The sequence below is a fragment of the Gadus macrocephalus genome, chromosome 12, assembly GCF_031168955.1.
Source record: "Gadus macrocephalus chromosome 12, ASM3116895v1".
Taxonomy (NCBI): Eukaryota; Metazoa; Chordata; class Actinopteri; order Gadiformes; family Gadidae; genus Gadus; species Gadus macrocephalus.
Genome location: NC_082393.1, coordinates 16612136 through 16630872, shown reverse-complemented (window position 1 = coordinate 16630872; position 18737 = coordinate 16612136). Strand labels below are relative to the sequence as shown.

The window sequence follows — 18737 nt, the reverse complement described above, 5'->3', positions numbered from 1 at the left end:
ATTGGAAATGCTGTTCCCCCTCGAAACGCCATGTTAAATGACTCCGCCCACAGGACCAAGGCAGACCAACTGGATCCACGGAAAGCCAAGTGGTACAAAATGATTGACGATTTGCGTGAGATGGAACGCGAAAACGCGATTTCCCTATTGTTTCGATCTTCTGTTCTTTAATTCAGTGTTGTTAGTCATTCTTTTTAATGTCAATTAGTCAATTGCATTTGTTGCATTTGTTGTTGAATGTGTTCGGTGAATATCATCGGATCATTGATTTGTGTGAAATCATGAATGAAGGCATTCTGTGCTGCTTAGTTTTTTCTTATAAAATAAATAAATAAATCTTATAAATCATGCATTTCTTTGGAACTAATAAAGAAATGACTCTGAAATCTTGGTTGGACTCTGCTCTTGTCTGTTTTGTCCGATCGAGGCAAGCACTTCAAATCTTTAAATCGACGCGCATTCCTCATAAGAGGATTGAACCCGTCTCATCAGCGTCTTGGTCGCGAGTGCTACCGCTACACCAAGTGGCTGCATTAGGGATAATATAACCTAACCCTATTATTGTAGACTTTGCATCCCTTCCCGTGTCTGTCAAATTATTTAAAAAAGTTATCGTAGATGACTTGAGTGACTTGTGTCATTTCTGTGGGGAGGAAGACACCTTTGATAAAACGGAAAACGTTACTTGGGTAAGTAGCATTATAGGCCTACTGTAATATTGGCGCGCAGCCCCTATGAACCTGCACATATTTATAAGTCAGTCTAATGCTGCCTTCTTTTTTTTTCAGATTGCGTGTGATGCCTGTCTGAGGTGGTTTCACACAGGGTGTGTAGGAAATCCAGCCATGGAGAGCAATTATGCCTGTTATGCATGCCTTCATGCCTGCGTCCAATAAATAGGCTACGTAGCCTATTTATAACTTGCCCAGCCCTGGTACCAGGGCTGGGCAAGTTGACGCCTAATTAAGCGTTAACGCAATCTTGTTTGTTTTTTTACAAATGGACGCATTAAAGCGCGTTATTTTTTATTTTATTTTTTAGGCCTCCTTTGATTGTGAAAAGGTTTTGCCCACAGAATGTCAACATTCTTTTTTGTTTTTAATTCCGCTTACTGTAGGCTACATTCAATAACAATTGCAGTAAGTGACAGCCTGTTTACAATTCCCAAATCTGTGGCGCTACTTATTTGAATTTACCTCCACTTGTAGTTACTGTTGGTTTACAATTGCAGTAAGGGACAGCCTGTTTACAATTCCCAAATCTGTGGTGTTCCGTAAATGTCATATTCAAACCACACTGGGTGAGTCAATAAAACTCCCTCAAGATCACTTGGCCAAGTTATTGATAAGTACATTTGGTATAAATGATAATATGTCATTCAATTTGATATCTCATTCAACTTAATTTTGAGTGGATAAAAGTGTGATTAATCGCGAGTTGTCTCACCAAACAATGCGATTAAAACTTGCAATCTTTGTCCAGCCGTAATGAATAGGCTACATTATTGATGGAGATGGTTTCCCCTATTTTTGTCCTTTAATCGTATTCCTTTGCAAAGATTGACAATGAATGGTCTAACAAATACCTTCATGAATAACGTGTTATAGTTGTGTTGTGACGTTAAAATCAACGTAGCAGACTAGTAGACGACTACTGCCGTAGCCTACAGCCTGGTGTGAGGTTTGTCCCATTTCACTTTCCGTACATCCAGCTGTTTTCGATTTGCGTTTCTTTCTCAAGTACGTACGGTAACATAGCAACTACGCACGGCTCATCAGTAAATCAGCGTAAGGGGGAACAGGAACTGGGGGGGAACCAAATCGGGTGCTACACCGGCCGCCGTCGAAGCCGTCCGGCCGCAGTCCGGCAGCTCGGGCGGTTTACTCCGGGAGCTGAACTGGTGCCGAAGCTAGGTGGCAGCTCCAGCGGACTAGCGGCTCTGGCGGACGAGCAGCTCCGGCTGGGGTAGCTCGGCGGCAGTCTGGCAGCTCAGCTCCGGGAGTAAAATCCCTTCCTACTCCATGTGTCTCCTCTTCCCGACTTCCCTTCGGGGGCAGCTCCGGCGGGGTGAGCTCGGCGCCAGAGAAAGGGATTGTACTCCCGGAGCTTAGCTGCAGGGCTAGTGTTAAGGCCAATCCATACCTCCGGATCCGGACGAAATTCGTCCGTCGCCCCAAACGTTGCCCCCAGAACTACCCTTCATACCTCCGTCTGGTTTCAGCGTTGTTATGGATGTTACGCAATAAATCCTCTAGAGGGCAGTGACTGTCGTTTCACAAATTAACGGCATCGACAATCGCAAACATGACATCTGTAGAGATGATTTTGCTTTGCGTCATCCGAAATCGGCAAAAAAAAGTGCAAAAAGTGTGCGGTGGCATATGTGACAACCCTCACCAACCCGCAGATTATCTCCTCAAAATGTTGTTAAATGACCAGTTACAACTCATTGCCAAAGCAGGGGGAAAATTTAATAAAAAGGTCAGGTTTATAGTATAATATAAGTATGAAACGTTAAATACAATATTTCAGATATTATACTACTCTATCTGTTTTCGCGAATGGTCTGACTTTTGACTCTATCCTGCCGCCTCGATTTCCGGTGGTATTGCTCCGGTTCTCCCGGAGCACTCCGGATTCGTAAGCTCAGAGGCGACGGACCCATTTACGGACGAATCACCTCCGGGACCTTTACCGTGAATGGGCCTTTACCGGCGCCAGATCTAGGGGAATCTGGGCAGGTACAAGGCCCACAGGCTGGTTTGCGCTCCGGCCGAACAGAAACAGTCTAAAGAAAGCTGAAATAAATGCACTATTAGTTTGATCTAGCTTTGACTTATTTTTCTTATTCAGAGTGTTATATTTCGACATTATGAATAAATATTGCACTTAAAATAGCCCCCCCCCCCCCCGTTGATAATGAAGTGCCTGTCCCCCCTATACTCCTGGCCGCACTGTGCCGCAACGAACAGTGACGCACCGCTCGGTGGAAACGAGGCATACGACTGAGCGGGTTTGTTGGTTCTCGTAGCCTAGACTTGATGGATAACCCCTCCCTCGAGGCTACTCCACAGCCAGGGCTCCTGCTTATTGGTTCATAGCGCAGCCATGCGCCATGAACAGACGTAGGCGGGATCCAGATCCCTTAGCTAGTCAAACCCACTCAGAGGAGGACTTTCCTCTTCTCTCCATAGGTCCATGATTGAACCCCATGTTATACACCGGCCGCCAACACTTTAGGGGAAATGAATGGGAGTCAATGAAGGGAGGCTGAGCTGAGGGAGGAACGTCCCCCCTGAAGTAATTGTCAATAGGCGATAGGGGGTGCAATTGTCCCTTTACCGAGGGAACCTAACATTACATATACAAAGAAATTTGTATATTACTGTGCGTTCACACCAAAAGCTGCAAAGCGTTTTGAGCGATAAACGCCCATTCACTTTCTATTAGACATAAGCGATAGGAGCGATAAAACACTTGAGGATAGCTTTAAAGCTGTAAAGCTTTAAATGAGAGTTGAAAAAAGCTGAACTCTATGCAAATGAGCTAGTAGGTTTCGGCTGTAAATGACCGGCACCAGCCAATCGGAATGTAGATGTCCCTCGCCGGCGTGGGTCCCAGTAAACATACGCGAGAACTTTAGTTCCTAGTTACCATATGAATGAGACGAGCGGACAACCGTTTATCAGTACCAAGCCCCCAGGAACAGTGCATACTTCCGCAATCGACCAGTGCTCAGCGACCAAGCCTGGTATTGCAGCTGTTTAAGCAGTCTGTGGACGGGTCCCTCGATTCAAGGGACCCAAAAGTAGATATCTCCGTTCACTCCAATACAAGTGGGGAACAGGAATGTGTCTCCGCAAAAAATGTCTGGGTATCAATCAAAGGCTCATCTTTATGCCATGTCCTAAAAAAATTATGTTTTTTCTTTTCAAAACGCCACCTCAAGCGTTTTCTTAGCCGTTCTCTCTAATTCTTTTTTTCTGGAGAAGGAGAGGTGTGCAACTGAAAGGAGTCGTAGCGAAACAAATGTTGTTTGGACCTAGCATCCGAGAGGGCCTAGTTCAGTGCTCCGTTAACGTGTCCGATTTTTAGACTGGTTCAGCTGCTGCTCAATAACTCTCACGGTCCTCTGCTTGCGATCATTGTGAATCACCATATATTGATCCATTTATTCAAAAGATCCAAAGACAAAGAACAGGTGCATTACGGTATCATTTTATATTATTGTTAATAGTCTAACATTTCAGCGTTGGTATTTAATTTTTCATTTGTTAACTGTCAGGTAGCCAAACAAGCAATGTTGGTGTTGTAGTGCTGAGAGACGGGAGTCGGAGGCGGAGTATCAAGCACAAAGTTTTAATGAACACAACACAATAAAACATACATTCGCAAAGTCAAACCGGACTGAACTGGACGGTCGTTCCGTCCGCCAAAAGGGTCCGTGCTGAACACGCCCCCCACCCATAGTTCCGTGGGTGAATTATGTCAACCACCACACAAGCCCCCCCCAGAATTCACCCATAGTCAAAGTCCTCGTGACGGGAAGGGGCGACGACCCGACCCCGTCTCGAGCGGATGACAGGGGCCGAGGAAGAGGAAGCAGCAGGCACGTCAGTGCCGTCCACCACCCCGGAGGTCCCAGGGGTCAACGAGGTCGCTGGAGTCTCAACGGCCAGCGCGGGGCGGACGTCCCCGGCGAGGGGGTTGCGCCACCTCCACCGGTCTGGAAATGTCCACGTTAGCCGGCTTAACCCTATCCCAGGAAACGGTCTCAGGCCTACCCCCGACGTCCACCACCAGGCACTTGTCTCCGTGGCTCAAAACCCTGAACGGGCCATCATAAGGAGGGCGTAGGGGACCACGGTGGGCGTCGTGGCGAATGAAAACATAGTCCACCGTGCGCAGATCGGGGGGCATGCGGAAAGTGGGAGTGCCGTGTTGCGACGTGGGAACAGGTTTCCAGCAGGGAGGAACATTGTCTGGCCGCCGACCAGGGAACCGAGGCGTCAGGAATAAAATCGCCTGGCACTCGTAGGGGCCTGCCCGTAGACCAGCTCCGCCGAAGAGGACTGCAGGTCCTCCTTAGGGGCGCACCTGAGGCCGAGCATCACCCATGGCAGCCTATCTACCCAGTCGCTGTCCTTCAAGCTGGCCCGTAGGGCTGCCTTCATGGAACGGTAGAAACGTTTGCACAAGCCGTTCGCCTGGGGATGATAGGCGGTAGTGCGGTGCAGCTTGACCCCCAACCCCTCAGCCACCGCGTTCCAGAGTTCCGAGGTGAACTGCGAGCCCCGGTCCGAGGAGAGGTCTGAAGGAGTCCCAAAGCGCGCGACCCATGTGCCGATGAACGCGCGCGCCACGTCAGAAGCCGACGCCGAGGAGAGGGGAACAGCTTCAGGCCAGCGGGTCGTCCTGTCGACCATGGTGAAGAGGTAGGTGAACCCGTGAGAGGAGGGAAGCGGTCCCACCAGGTCAACGTTGACGTGGTTGAACCTCCTTTCGGGAACAGTAAACTCTCCAAGGGGGGCCTTAATATGGCGGTGTACCTTGGACCGTTGACAGTCAACGCATGAGCTGACCCAAGCAATAACGTCCTTTCTAAGCCCCTGCCAAACAAACCTCTGGGAAACCAATTTCACCGACGGCTTCCTGCCGGGGTGGGAAAGGCCATGCAACGCCTCAAAAACGGGCCGGCGCCAGGACACCGGGACCAGCGGTCGAGGCTGGCCTGTGGAGACGTCACACCATAGCCTCACATCCGAGCCGCCAACCGCGACCTCCTCCAGGCGCAATCCCGTGTCCGAATCCCTCAGGGCCTGGACCCCATGGTCGGAGGCCTGGTCCACGCGCATGCGGACGTAATCCAGACCCAGTTGGATGGCCCCGATGACCGTTCTCGAGAGGCAGTCTGCGACCACGTTAGACTTGCCAGCAATGTGTCGGATGTCCGTGGTGTACTCAGAGATGTACGCAAGCTGACGCTGCTGGCGGGCAGACCACGGCTCCGCAACCTTGGACATGCAGAATGTCAGAGGCTTGTGATCCACGAAAGCCACGAGTTCCCTGTCGAACGCGCTGTATTTGCGCTCCCTGGGGGTCAACTGGCGACTGAAAAAGGCGAGCGGCTGCCAGGCACCATCGACCCATTGCTCGTGCACTGCGCCGACGGCGTAGTCAGACGCGTCAGTGGTGATGGCGATGGGGGTATCATGCAACGGATGGGCCAACATGGCGGCTTTGCCCAAGGCGGCCTTCGTGGCCTTGAATGCCTTCTCCCTCTCCGCGGTCCAGTCGACAGCCTGGCTAGGGGACTTGTCCTTGAGAGCCCCGTACAGCGGGCGCATGACGTGAGCCGCCTGCCGGATGAACCGGTGGTAAAACGTCACCATCCCCAGGAATTCCCGGAGCGCCCGAGCCGTGTGTGGGCGGGGGAAAGCAGAAATTTCCTCCACCTTCGACGGATGAGGGGCGGCCCCCTCTTTGTTGATGAGATGCCCCAGGAAGTGGATGGAGGACAACCCGAACAGGCACTTCGCCGGGTTGATGATTAGCCCGTGCTGGTCGAGCCTCATGAAGAGGTTGCGTAGGTGACCCTGGTGCTCCTTTTCGGAGGAGCTGGCGACCAGGATGTCGTCCAAATAAACGAAAACGAAGGGCATCTCCCTGAGCGCCGAGTCCATTAACCGCTGGAAGGTCTGAGCCGCGTTCTCGAGCCCGAACGGCATACGCAGGAACTCGAATAACCCGAACGGCGTCACCACCGCTGTCTTGGCGATGTCCGAGGGATGCACCGGCACCTGGTGGTAACCGCGTACCAGGTCCACCTTCGAGAAGACCCGCTTGCCCACCAGGTGTGCTGAGAAGTCCTGGATGTGCGGGATTGGGTAGCGGTCGGGCGTGGTAGCGTCGTTCAGGCGGCGGTAATCCCCACAAGGTCGCCACCCGCCGTCTGGCTTGGGAACGATGTGGAGTGGTGAGGCCCAGGGGCTGTCCGAGCGGCGGATGATGCCCAGGCGCTCCATGTTGGCGAACTCCGACCTAGCGACTTTCAGCCTGTCGGGGTTAAGTCGTCGGGCCCTAGCGTAGACGGGTGGGCCCTTGGTGTCTATATGATGCTCTACACCATGTTTCGCCGTGACCGCGGAAAAGGTAGGTCGGGTTATACCGGGGAACTCCCTGAGCAGGCGTTGATATTCGTCCCCCTCGGAGAGGGAGCTGGAGAGCCCGCCGTAAGCCACTCGACCGCGGGCACATTCAAACGAGGAGAACGTCTGTGTGTCCACCAGGCGGTTGTTTTTCACGCCTACAAGCAGACTGTGCGCACAAAGGAAATCCGCGCCGAGGAGGGGAAAGGAGATGTCGGCCGTGACAAAATCCCACCTGAATCGCTGGCCTCCAAAGCACAGGTCTGCGGTCTTTGTACCATACGTGCGGATGGGTGTGTGGGGCTAGAACTTCGTGTGCGAAACTCTGAGCAGCCAGGAAAAAACGGTCAGCTTCCTCCGCCAACGCGCGTGGCTCAGTAATCCTCGTGCCCGCGAGCGCCGTCCGGACCTGCGGTGGCATGTGTTGGAGGAACAGCTCCATGAAGAGGAAGTTAGGTTCTTCCGCACCCAGCAGGTTGAGCATCATCTCCATATGCTCAGAGGGTTTGCTGTCCCCGAGGCCCCGAATAGCCAACAAGTGTTGGGCCCGCTCCGACTGCGACAGCCAAAAGTCTTCAAGAGGAAGGCTTTGAGGTCCCTGTACTTGCCGTGGTCCGGGGGATTCGCTATGAAATTCGCCGCCCGGGTCGCAGTGGATCTCCCCAGCGCCGACACGACGTGGTAGTAGCGTGTGGTGTCGTCCGTGACGTCACGGATGGCGAACTGCGCCTCCGTCTGCACGAACCACGCCGTCGGTGAAAACTCCCAGGACTCCGGCAACTTAATAAAAGCATTATTCGCCATGTTCGTCTTGGCCCCTGAAGCTTCAGCGAGACCTACGTCGGGGTCACCAGTGTAGCATAAAGTTTTAATGAACACAACACAATAAAACGTACATTCGTAAAGTCAAACCGGACTGAACTGGACGGTCGTTCCGTCCGCTAAAAGGGTCCGTGCTAAACACGCCCCCCACCCATAGTTCCGTGGGTGAATTATGTTAACCACCACAGTGTATTAATTATTTATGTGTGTAGGCCACTCCAACTTCGTTGCTGGTTGAAATGTAACCATTTATTTGTACATAAGTTATTGATTGCATTTTTCGTAAATAGTTAGTTGGAAGGAATCTGTTTCTTAAGCAGTGTGACACTTGGAGCATGCATGACGCATGCACACAAGTTGGAACAAAGCACTCAAAACTGAAAAAATACATTGTTCAATTGTAGACTTGGAGCTTGTGTAACAGATTAAAGAATGACAAATATTTTTGTATCCTTTCAGTTTATATGTTGTGGTTAGGTGAGTTTTATTTCACCAAAATCTTGTATTGTTCATGATAGTTTTTAGGCATTGGGAGATTTATTTGTTGTGTAACTGCGCCCTCTATTGGATAGTGGTGGCTATATGCTGGATTTTTGCGTTCCTTTCGAAGTTAGCGTTCCACTGGATTGAGAGAGGTAGCCTACGTGTCGACAGCACTGCAATGCAAACTTTATATATATACCTGTTCTAACTTTAGTTTTAGTGCATATGGTAACTTGCATATGTATTTTAGGATGAGTGCACTTAAATTTTTTCATGTTTTGTCGAGAACATTTATGTTTTGTGAGCTTTACATTGTTAACGTAGCTAACCTCGTGGTTTGCGCTAGCCACTCTATCTTCGTGTAGTATAGCCCAAATGTTTCAGTTGTCCTTTTTCTTGTGTTAGGCTTGTTCAAGCCGTTGAAATTGTACAGGTATGTAACCTACTCCCAATACCAGGTTTCGAATGTGTTTATTGAAATGTTTTCTTGTATTTTATTTTCGGGTTTTGAAAAACTATTAGTTCTCAGTTTGCGTTCCACTGGATTGTTCAAGTCATGAAGATAGAGTCCTGAATCTTTTTTTTCCGTTGAAATTGTACAGAATAAAGCGCCATAAAAGAACGTCAGCGTCCTGTCTTCAGTGCACCGGAACACAACGCAGTAGTCGAGTCGGCGACATGCAGACCGCGCCGGCTACACTTGCATAACGGAGCACAAGGCATAGTTTAATAGTGCATTTCTTTTTGAACAGCACATCCGATCAATGACCTCTATAATTTTTGTACATTTAAATGTATGCCCATCACTAACTGAGTTTAGCTTTATCTATTATTACTTTCATTTTCTTCCCTTCTTTTCTTAATGTTTTGTGTCTTAATGTTTTTTTAACAAGAGAAACCCAAACATATCTTATGGTCTCGTATTTATGTAAATGTTTCATGTATTTATATGTTTTTTACATGTTGTGACTGTCTGAGTTTGTGATGTGGGTCTATGGTCTCGTAGTTTTGTACATGTTTCATGTATTTGTGTTTTTTTCATGTTGTGACTGTCTGAGTTTGTGATGTGAGTCTTTGTTCTATGTTCCCACTCTTGACCTGCACCTTGACGTGGTGAGTGGGCTTTAAACTAGGGCCCGACCGATATTGATTTTTGAGTGCCGATGCCGATTATTTTCAGAGAAAAATTACGATTACGATTTAATCGGCCGATTTAAAAAAACAAACAAAAAAAAAACAACAATATATAAAACGTAGTTTTTGATACCTTAAATATACTTTAAACACTTTTGACGAATATGTGAATTGAATGCAGAACCTTTGAGTGTTTTAGAATACATTTACAGTCAAAAATGAGTGTAAAGTAAAATGTAAAATAAATAACTAACTCCCAATGTGCTGCGCTCGTGAGCAGTGACTAACACGTGCGTGCTGAGCAGTATGGTCTCACCGTTAGAGTCTACAGTATAACATTAACATGGCCTGGGACCTAAAGAAAAACAGGCACAACATGCTCAAACAACGCGTCTTGTGTACATTGGTGAGGTGAGCGCGCAGCTGCCTGAGCAACACAGTCTCACTCCGAGAACGTCAAATACCGACTGTTGGCAAAGGCCCTTTAGCGTCGGTGACTGACGTGAAAGGGACCCTTTTTATTCGCTCTGTGACGTTAAAGGTACCCTTCGGCGTCTTCTGCATACGGAATGGGGGGTGCCTCACTACGTCTCTAATAGACGATGTGAGCATCTTTCCTATTGGATAGTTTTTTAGGATATTCTTCTGTGAAAATGGCGGACATACTTTTTATCCTGGGTGGAAAATATGATATTTTAGAATAGTTACACCATTAAAAGTGTTTATGTAAACATTTTTACCGAGAAATGTGCCTTTTACTTTCATAATCGTCGTTCGGCGAATGTGAAGGATGTTTGGTTTGATAGATATGACGAAGAATATTTCATCGGGCGATAATGGCCGGCGTACAGGCATCCCGGGCTCACGAAAATAGGTGACACTGTCACGTTATTTAATCTATTGAAACGTGATCAGGTACACGTATTTTCTAAATGTTCGTGTCAAAAAGCACAATTTTCAAACTCATGCATATCAATTGGAAGTATTTGTCGTGATTTGTCACTAAGCACGACTTCCATCTAAGGTTCTGTCCGGGAGCTTTCTCCCTATTGTCCCTTAAGGAGCTCCGTACAGAACATTTATTGTTAAAAATTGTCTGTGATAACTAAGAATATGACAGCTTTTGGCCACCCGTTTCTACTTAAAATTGTCTGTGATAATATGACAGCGTTTGGCCACCCGTTTCTACTTTCACCTTTGATTCTGAGATATGTGATAATTCACGGATATATTAAATGCAGGTGCGCTGCTCTGTAGGCAAACCGCGATGGAAAAAAGGGTAGATGCTTCATCGGAAAATATGGTATTGGTGGTCGGTCGGACCCCGAGGGCAGGAAGGGGGGGCCTTTCCTGCCCGAAACTTGGCCCGGTCAGACCCCGAGGGCAGGCCCCCCCCTTCCTGCCCTCGGGGTCCGAACGGGCCAAGTTTCGGTGCGGAGGTCCCAGTTAGGCCCTAGAATAAGGTATTAAAATTTCAGGGCGGTAGGACCTTCCTATCTCAAAAACTGTTTTTCCACCACATTCTGAACCATTAGGTCTTGCAGGCTACACTTCTGAGGGGCTTTGTCCAAATGATACTCCATTTGGGAAAACTTTTTTTCTCTAAGGGCTAGAACTCCAAATCTCGGATATGTCGTTCACGGGGCCCCGGGAAATGTGTGTAAACATTTTAGCATCCCTAGCTATCTCGAAAAGGTCGGCAAAGCGGCGTGACCTCCAACAGTACAGTAAATATACATAAGACAGAGGTTAGTTTCTAGTCCCCATTTTTTGTGGGATGGAGGTGTACATTTGTGGCTAAAGGTGTGTAGACACAGCTGGCCTGTGGCCACGTTTTTGAAGTCGGGGGTCAAAAGGTCAAAAGGAGCCGGCACCACGCCGCTTATGAGATAACAAAAAGTTAATGTGTGTTTCTCTCATAACTTTTTGTCATTATTAAAGAGAGGCCTGATTCTCAGATATGCATGTTGGATGGCTAGGGTGTAGGTCTGGGAAGAACTTCAGGCCAAAATCTTGCAAGCGAGCCGCTGGGTGAGTTGCAACGAGATGGAGCACTTGCTGAGTAATTTCCTGTAGTGCTGGAGCCACAGGTTGAAGCGTATGCGTCCTTTGAGACCCTCTTTGATATATAAGAGACCCTATACATATGCAGCTTACTTAAATGTTGTCGACTCAGTCACCTATTGCATCACTTCCTTTAAGGCTTCGGCCTCCTAATTGATCATTGTAGGCTATAATTGAATGCCCTCTTTCATATATATATGATACCTCCACCACTGGGACGTGGCAACAATTCTCCAAATCCATATGGGGAGGGGGGGATGCTTGTGGACAGTAGGGGTTTACCCTAGACATAAATAGGAAGTAAAATCAGGAGAAGGAATGACCTCTCACAAATATTTATTGAATAAATTGTTTCAAATAACCCTCCCTCGTTAAATCAATGAGCTTTGTGTTTTGCTTTCAAAAATTTGTTATAGAAAAAGTCTAAACTGCAGAAAATAAATACATCCAAGCGGCCTTTTAAGGATACCTTGGAATATCTGTCTATTTTTCAACCATCGGACCCTAGTTTACGACAAAAACAACCCAATTTACGGCAGCTCCTTTGCCGCGTGAGCCACGAGTATTAGAGGGGGCGGTGTCGATAGCAACCACCATAGCAACCATGACGGTCAAGTGACTGGATTCAGCCCCGTTGAAAAAAATAGAATAGCCTACCTCCCTACACACTCAGTAGTAGATTAATGATATTTAAATTATTATGACCATGAAGTCTTTATTTGCATGGGTTTACATTTCGTTGTGTAGCATGGAAAAATCGGAGAAACACTCCCATTCAGAATGCATTGGTTTACACTTCGTTCTTTGGAGCACGGTTATTTTTATTTATTTATTTATTTTCCGTTTTTGAGGAGTTGAGGATTTTTCTGCAATAATCCAAAATCCAATGGAAAACCCGTTGGCTTTTTGTCAAGGGAACCGAGGGCGACGCTCACTTCCGGGTTTGCCAACATACGTCATCCCTCTCCACCACTCTATACTGTAAAAACACATGTTCAAGATGAATGATAATGCATTAATTTATTCTTTATTCTGCCATAGTAACACGGTAAATAAATGGCAAAAATAGGCTGAGAACGAATTCGTATTTACGATATTGTAGCGACCCTGGGACAGTTAAATAGTTTGTGTGTTATGTGTTGCATTGTATTTCGTTGTCCGTTATGCCAGTTGTTCTGTGTGCATGTATTCATTGTAATGTTCTTCTTGTCAATCAGTGTGGGGGCGAATCATTAGGTCAGCTGGGGGAGGGCCTTGGAAGAACACGAGGGTGGGGGCCTGCACATGAGTGAGACCGTGTTGGGGGTTGCCGGGGTAACCGGGGTTTGTTTTGGGTGGGATTTCTGCCGTTGGTTACGGGTTTCAGTGACCTGGTTTTGGTTCATTAAAAGTTCCTTCAATTACTAATGACTCGACATCGTTATGTCACCGGCGAGGTCATTACAATATGTTCAATAAAACGTAATCAGGGGGGGAGGGGGCGAGCAACCACCATAGCAACCATGACAATTAAGTGACGTGAACGCAGCCCCATTGGAAAAAAATAGAATACATACCTTACACACTCAGGAGATTAATTATAATTAAATTATTATGACCATGGAGCCTTTATTTGCATGGGTTTACATTTCGTTCTGTGTAGCATGGAAAAATCGGAGAAACACTCCCACTCAGAATGCATTGGTTTACATTTCAATATTTTGAGCACCGTTATTCTTATGTATTTATTTATTTATTTTCTAGTTTTTGAGGAGGTGCTTCAAATATGCAAAATTGTCTGCAATCTTCCAAAATCCAATGGAAAAACCCGTTGGCTTTTTGTCAAGGGAACCCCGGGCGACGCTCACTTCCGGGTTGGCCAACACACGTCATCCCTCCACTACTCCATACTGTAAAAACACATGTTCAAGTTGAATGATAATGCATGAATTTTTTCTTTATTCTGCCATATTAACACGGTAAATAAATGGCAAAACATAGGCTGAGAACGAATTCGTATTTGCGATATTTTCAATGCGTAAGAAGCTGAAGCCAAAATCACTGACCGTTCGTCAAAAATCGACGCGCTCGGAGTGAGAATGTGTTGGTCACGGGGTCTAGGGGGAAGGTTTATACGGTTGCACTTGTTCTTCTGGCCATGTACCGAGAGTGATTGGGTCTGTTCGAAATGACTTACTAATTACTACTTACTATCTACTCAATACTTGGCTTACTACTCGAATCCTTAAATAATGATTGAGTAATCCATTTGAGTAATCGACGTTCGGAAGACCGTTCTTACTTAACCACCTCAGATGACGTGAATCAAATGACGTGTCAAATGACGTGTCAAATGACGTGTCAATAACCTACCGGCCGGGCGCCGTTAATAAATATTATGAATAAATATATAAACGTCACATTTACACGTCACAGTACATCTTCAACCTAAGGATTTGCGGTGATATGTTAAAAACAATTATTAAAAAAAACATTTATTAATTATGATTAATTATTATTATTTTTTCTTGTCTATTGTCAGATTTTCCCGCGTTTCCTCTTCTTTGTCCTAATGCTAGATTGCCAGTTAATATAGAATGTATAGCTGTGGGCTCTGCTGCTGCGGCTCCCCGTTTAGCGCCATTGCTTCCATTGTTCTTCTGAATAGACGCAGTGCCTTCTGGGGCGGTTGAGTACGTCTAGTAAGCTAGCGATGCTTACACAAAATCTTTCCGGAAGTAGAAGACATTCGGATACTACTCGCTTACCTAAAACTCGCTTACTACGTTCTACTTACTCAATTTGACGTCATAGTTAGTAAGAGTATGAAGCAAGTAGGTGGTTTCGAACAGACCCACTGTTCTGCTTTGTTTTCTGGATTAAAACGGTTCTTATTACGTTGCCTACGTTCTGCCTTTCCTCTGGCACTACAATATCATATTTTCCACCAAGAATAAAAACTGTCCGCCATTATCAAAGAAAAAAATCCAAAAATTATTTAAAAAGACAACAAACATACCATAAAACATATTTTATTGAACATTATTTTGGTGTGTGTGTGTGTGTGTGTGTGTGTGTGTGTGTGTGTTATTCCAACGGCAGAATTAACATATAACATATTGAAACATATACAGGTGAGAACTAAACAGGACTTTATTTCTGTTGATACTGCTCAGCTGGCTCCCACGTGTCCTTCCAGGCCTTGCCACTGCCAGAAAATGAAAGAGCAAACACATTTACAGGAATGAAAGTTTAAAGGGGATATTTCATACCACCAGGTGTGAGTGTGATTAGCCGTTACAAGCCGTTTTGAAAATCTGCGTCTTCTGACATAACAGGTGGGCGTGTCCACCTAGCTGTGTGACGGATAGATGAGCAACGTTTGCTACAGTCCACTTGGTAGGCTGGTAGACTGATCTATCCAGCACACATCTAGGTGGACACGCCCACCTGTGATGTCAGAAGCGTCACATTTTCGAAAAATGATTGTAATGGCTAATCACACTCACACCTGGTGGTATGATATTGGTGTGTTCAAATCACTGGGGCCAAGTTTTGTTAACAGAGTTGCCCAGTTGGTGACATATGGTTGATAAGTGACGCGCATAAAAATGGCGGAACTTGAACGTTTTACTCAATATAAAAGAATCAACCTTCATATCCAATACTTTACTATTGATTGACGTTGTAACGTCTGTTGGCATGAATTTGCTCAGTTTTAAATGTTGTGTACTGGTAAACCAGCTCTAGGATAAGGGGAGGTGTTCCATACAGTGGCAATACTGTATGTGCTTCTCATAAATAAAAGCAAAAGGATAGTAGGTGATAGACATCAAGGAAACAAAGCATAATAATAATAATAATAATAAAAATGCAAACTTGAAACTGATCCTACTAAGTTCTGTTCAGTTCTGACTGTCTCTTTATCGGATAAAAAAAACCTTCTGTGAAGAACTTTTAGATTCCCAACCGGCTGTTTCCCAAGTGCACATGAACTGTCGCTGTCGGGAACACGCGTAAGCGTGAGCGTCATCACTGGCGAGCCGTCTCGTTATCACCAGGAGAGTGAACGCGCCTTTAGTCCCCTTTAACGGAAGAGCTTGATTCAGACATAACACTTTTTGTCTCCAATTTGCTTATAAAACATGTTTTGCATGTTAGTTTATCATGCTATAGTGCATCTTAAAAGCAATTCAAGTGTTTGTGTGCAATTATGCCGGTGTCAAACTAGGCAATCATTTTGTGTGTTCCGATGGTCACTGTGTGAAACGATTATAGAGCAATGGAATCGGGCCATCGGGGCTGAGAGACTTGACGGATGGTCACCGGTCAATAGCCGCCCACAGGAGGGCTCACTATGGCAACAGCCTGGTACCTGCAGCCATAACAGCCCTTAACAAAACACCCAGATAATTCACTTCGTCTGCATGCTATCTTGTTGTGTTTGTCCTGTCATTATCTGTATATGTTGCATGCTGTCCATAACTGCATTGTGATGTGATGCTCAGTGCCATGGATGCAACTTAAGTTGTTTGTTGTAATTTAGGAAGAACTTACCATTTTGTGCATGATTGCCACCTCACTTTCACTTCTGCTCTTCCCTAAAAGGAATGACATTAGAACAAATTATAATTAAGAAATAACATGCAGTAGTTATGAGGGAAAGAAGCATTTGTCAAATATATCTGTAGTATGAAATTGCTTAATGTATTTTATAATTCATCCATTTCCAAAAACCACCTATGAGAGCAAAGCTGAAAAAACACGCCCGATGGTGTTGGTAGACAGCTGCATAGATTAACATGAGAGTGTTTGTGTTCTGCGACACGCACAAGTAAAAAAAAACACATCAGATAAGCCATCCAGCCTAGTGATAAATATTAAGAGCTAAAACTACAATAGGACAAGCCCTGCACTCTGCTTATGCTTATGTTCACCATTTCAGTGACTTTATTTTAGAGAGGTTCACTAGCATTTAATGGAAGTGTAATCAACAGCTGTAGCTTACATGTTGCAAGTGCTGGTGACGACTCATCTATTTTGTCGTATCTTTGCCTTTTAGGTGTGTTGATCGTGTAAATATGTAGAGGCGACTACAGCGCACATAGATAAAAGAGAACTCTGCACTGCTCCTCTCCTTACAAACCAATTTTCTCTTACAAACCAATCCAATCAATCAGCTTGGGTGCAAAAATCACAGAGGGGCAGCCCCAATGTAAAATTAATATTGGGGAAACTGAAAGAATCAACTGATTGTTGGGCTGCCTCATTATCCTTTCAGCCTGAAAGCCTGCTGAAGGCTGCCCTCTCCATATAAAAACAATTGGACAGCCAGTGCTTTATCAGAAGTATTACCGTTGATCATGAGTAGAGGCCTTGATTGAGTGATAAAAAAATCGTCATGATTTGAAACTCAGTTGACGATAGGAAAGACATGACGAATCAGATCCGACGAGTTAAATTCTTAGTCGGGTAGCCCTTCACTGCACAATTATTCTTTGTGTTTTGAAACATCAAAGGACTACAATTTGCGTTTTCTTATATAATCCTCAGATAACACTGTGTTGTAGAATGAAAAATAAATCGATTGTGAACCTTAAATGTTTTCCCATTGTATTTTACTAGAACACCCAGAGGAAGAAAGCAGAACATACTTACATTTGCAACTCTTTTTCTTAAAATCCTATCATACAGGAACACCTTCTGTGTCCTGTGTTTGCGGCATTCTAAAGAAAAAAAAGAAAAAAGTACAAAACGAATTAGACACCCAAGTATTAAGAGTTCTAAAGCAGCAGCTCTAACAATTTCATTTTTGGGTAGTTGACTTCTACCGGTTAAACGGTTTAAAATAATACTATACTATGTTATATATATATACATATACATATATATACATACATATACATATATATATATATATACATACATAATCATATACATACATGAATATTAAAACATTTCAAGCATCTTGACAATATTCAATTTCATTTTTTTTTTTTGTGTGTGCATTTGTTATAGCTAGGTTATTAGACATGAAGAAGAGAGTGAATCAAACCTTTCACCAGTGGGAGAGAAGGCTGAGAGGGGTTGAAGGGTGGAGGGGGAGAAGGCTGAGAAGGGGTGAAGGATAGAGGGGGAGGAGGCTGAGAGGGGTTGAAGGGTGGAGGGGGAGAAGGCTGAGAGGGGGTGAAGGGTGGAGGGGGAGGAGGCTGAGAGGGGGTGAAGGGTGGAGGGGGAGGAGGCTGAGAGGGGGTGAAGGTTGGAGGGGGAGGAGGCTGAGAGGGGGTGAAGGTTGGAGGGGGAGGAGGCTGAGAGGGGGTGAAGGTTGGAGGAGGCTGAGAGGGGGTGAAGGCTGGAGGTGGCTGAGAGGGGGTGAAGGGTGGAGGAAAATAAGGCTGAGAGGGGGTGAAGGTTGGAGGGGGAGGAGGCTGAGAGGGGGTGAAGGGTGGAGGGGGAGAAGGCTGAGAGGGGGTGAAGGGTGGAGGGGGAGAAGGCTGAGAGGGGGTGAAGGGTGGAGGAGGCTGAGAGGGGGTGAAGGGTGGAGGTGGCTGAGAGGGGGTGAAGGGTGGAGGAAAAGAAGGCTGAGAGGGGGTGAAGGTTGGAGGGGGAGGAGGCTGAGAGGGGGTGAAGGTTGGAGGGGGAGGAGGCTGAGAGGGGGTGAAGGGTGGAGGGGGAGGAGGCTGAGAGGGGGTGAAGGTTGGAGGGGGAGGAGGCTGAGAGGGGGTGAAGGGTGGAGGGGGAGGAGGCTGAGAGGGGGTGAAGGATGGTCCTGGTCCTGGCCCTGCTCCAGACCGAGCACTGTCCGCCATTGGCCCAGGCACAGCTGTTGATGTGCCCTGGCGGAGATGCAGCTCTGCCAATACAATATTTAGATAAATAAATAAATCACTTCCAAGGAAAAATAATAGTAAGTAGTTTGAAGACATCCTACAGCAGCGGATTTACTCTTAAAAGCTCAAATAGATGAGGTGGTATATGAGGTTTCAATGCTGCAATGGGCTAGATGTAACACTTATATTTTAGGGATGGGCACGTTTAGTGTATTCCAAGACTCAAGTGATCAGTGCAAATAGAATTTTTAGAAAGTAAAATATAAAAGGAAAGAGT

At 46.1% G+C, this 18737-nt stretch overlaps 1 long non-coding RNA gene across 2 annotated transcripts; it reads right to left on the bottom strand.

Annotated features, from left to right (window-relative positions):
• Nucleotides 1-13986: 13986 nt before the first annotated feature.
• Nucleotides 13987-17852, bottom strand: LOC132469060 (uncharacterized). 2 transcript variants are annotated; one of them, XR_009528321.1, is made up of 4 exons: nucleotides 17686-17852; nucleotides 17289-17356; nucleotides 16188-16231; nucleotides 13988-14838 (listed from the first exon to the last, which is right to left on the bottom strand). It is a non-coding gene; the product is annotated as an uncharacterized LOC132469060 (long non-coding RNA). The 2 variants fall into 2 exon arrangements; XR_009528320.1 differs by lacking the exon at nucleotides 17686-17852 and having other exon boundaries at nucleotides 13987-14838; nucleotides 17289-17678.
• Nucleotides 17853-18737: the final 885 nt, after the last annotated feature.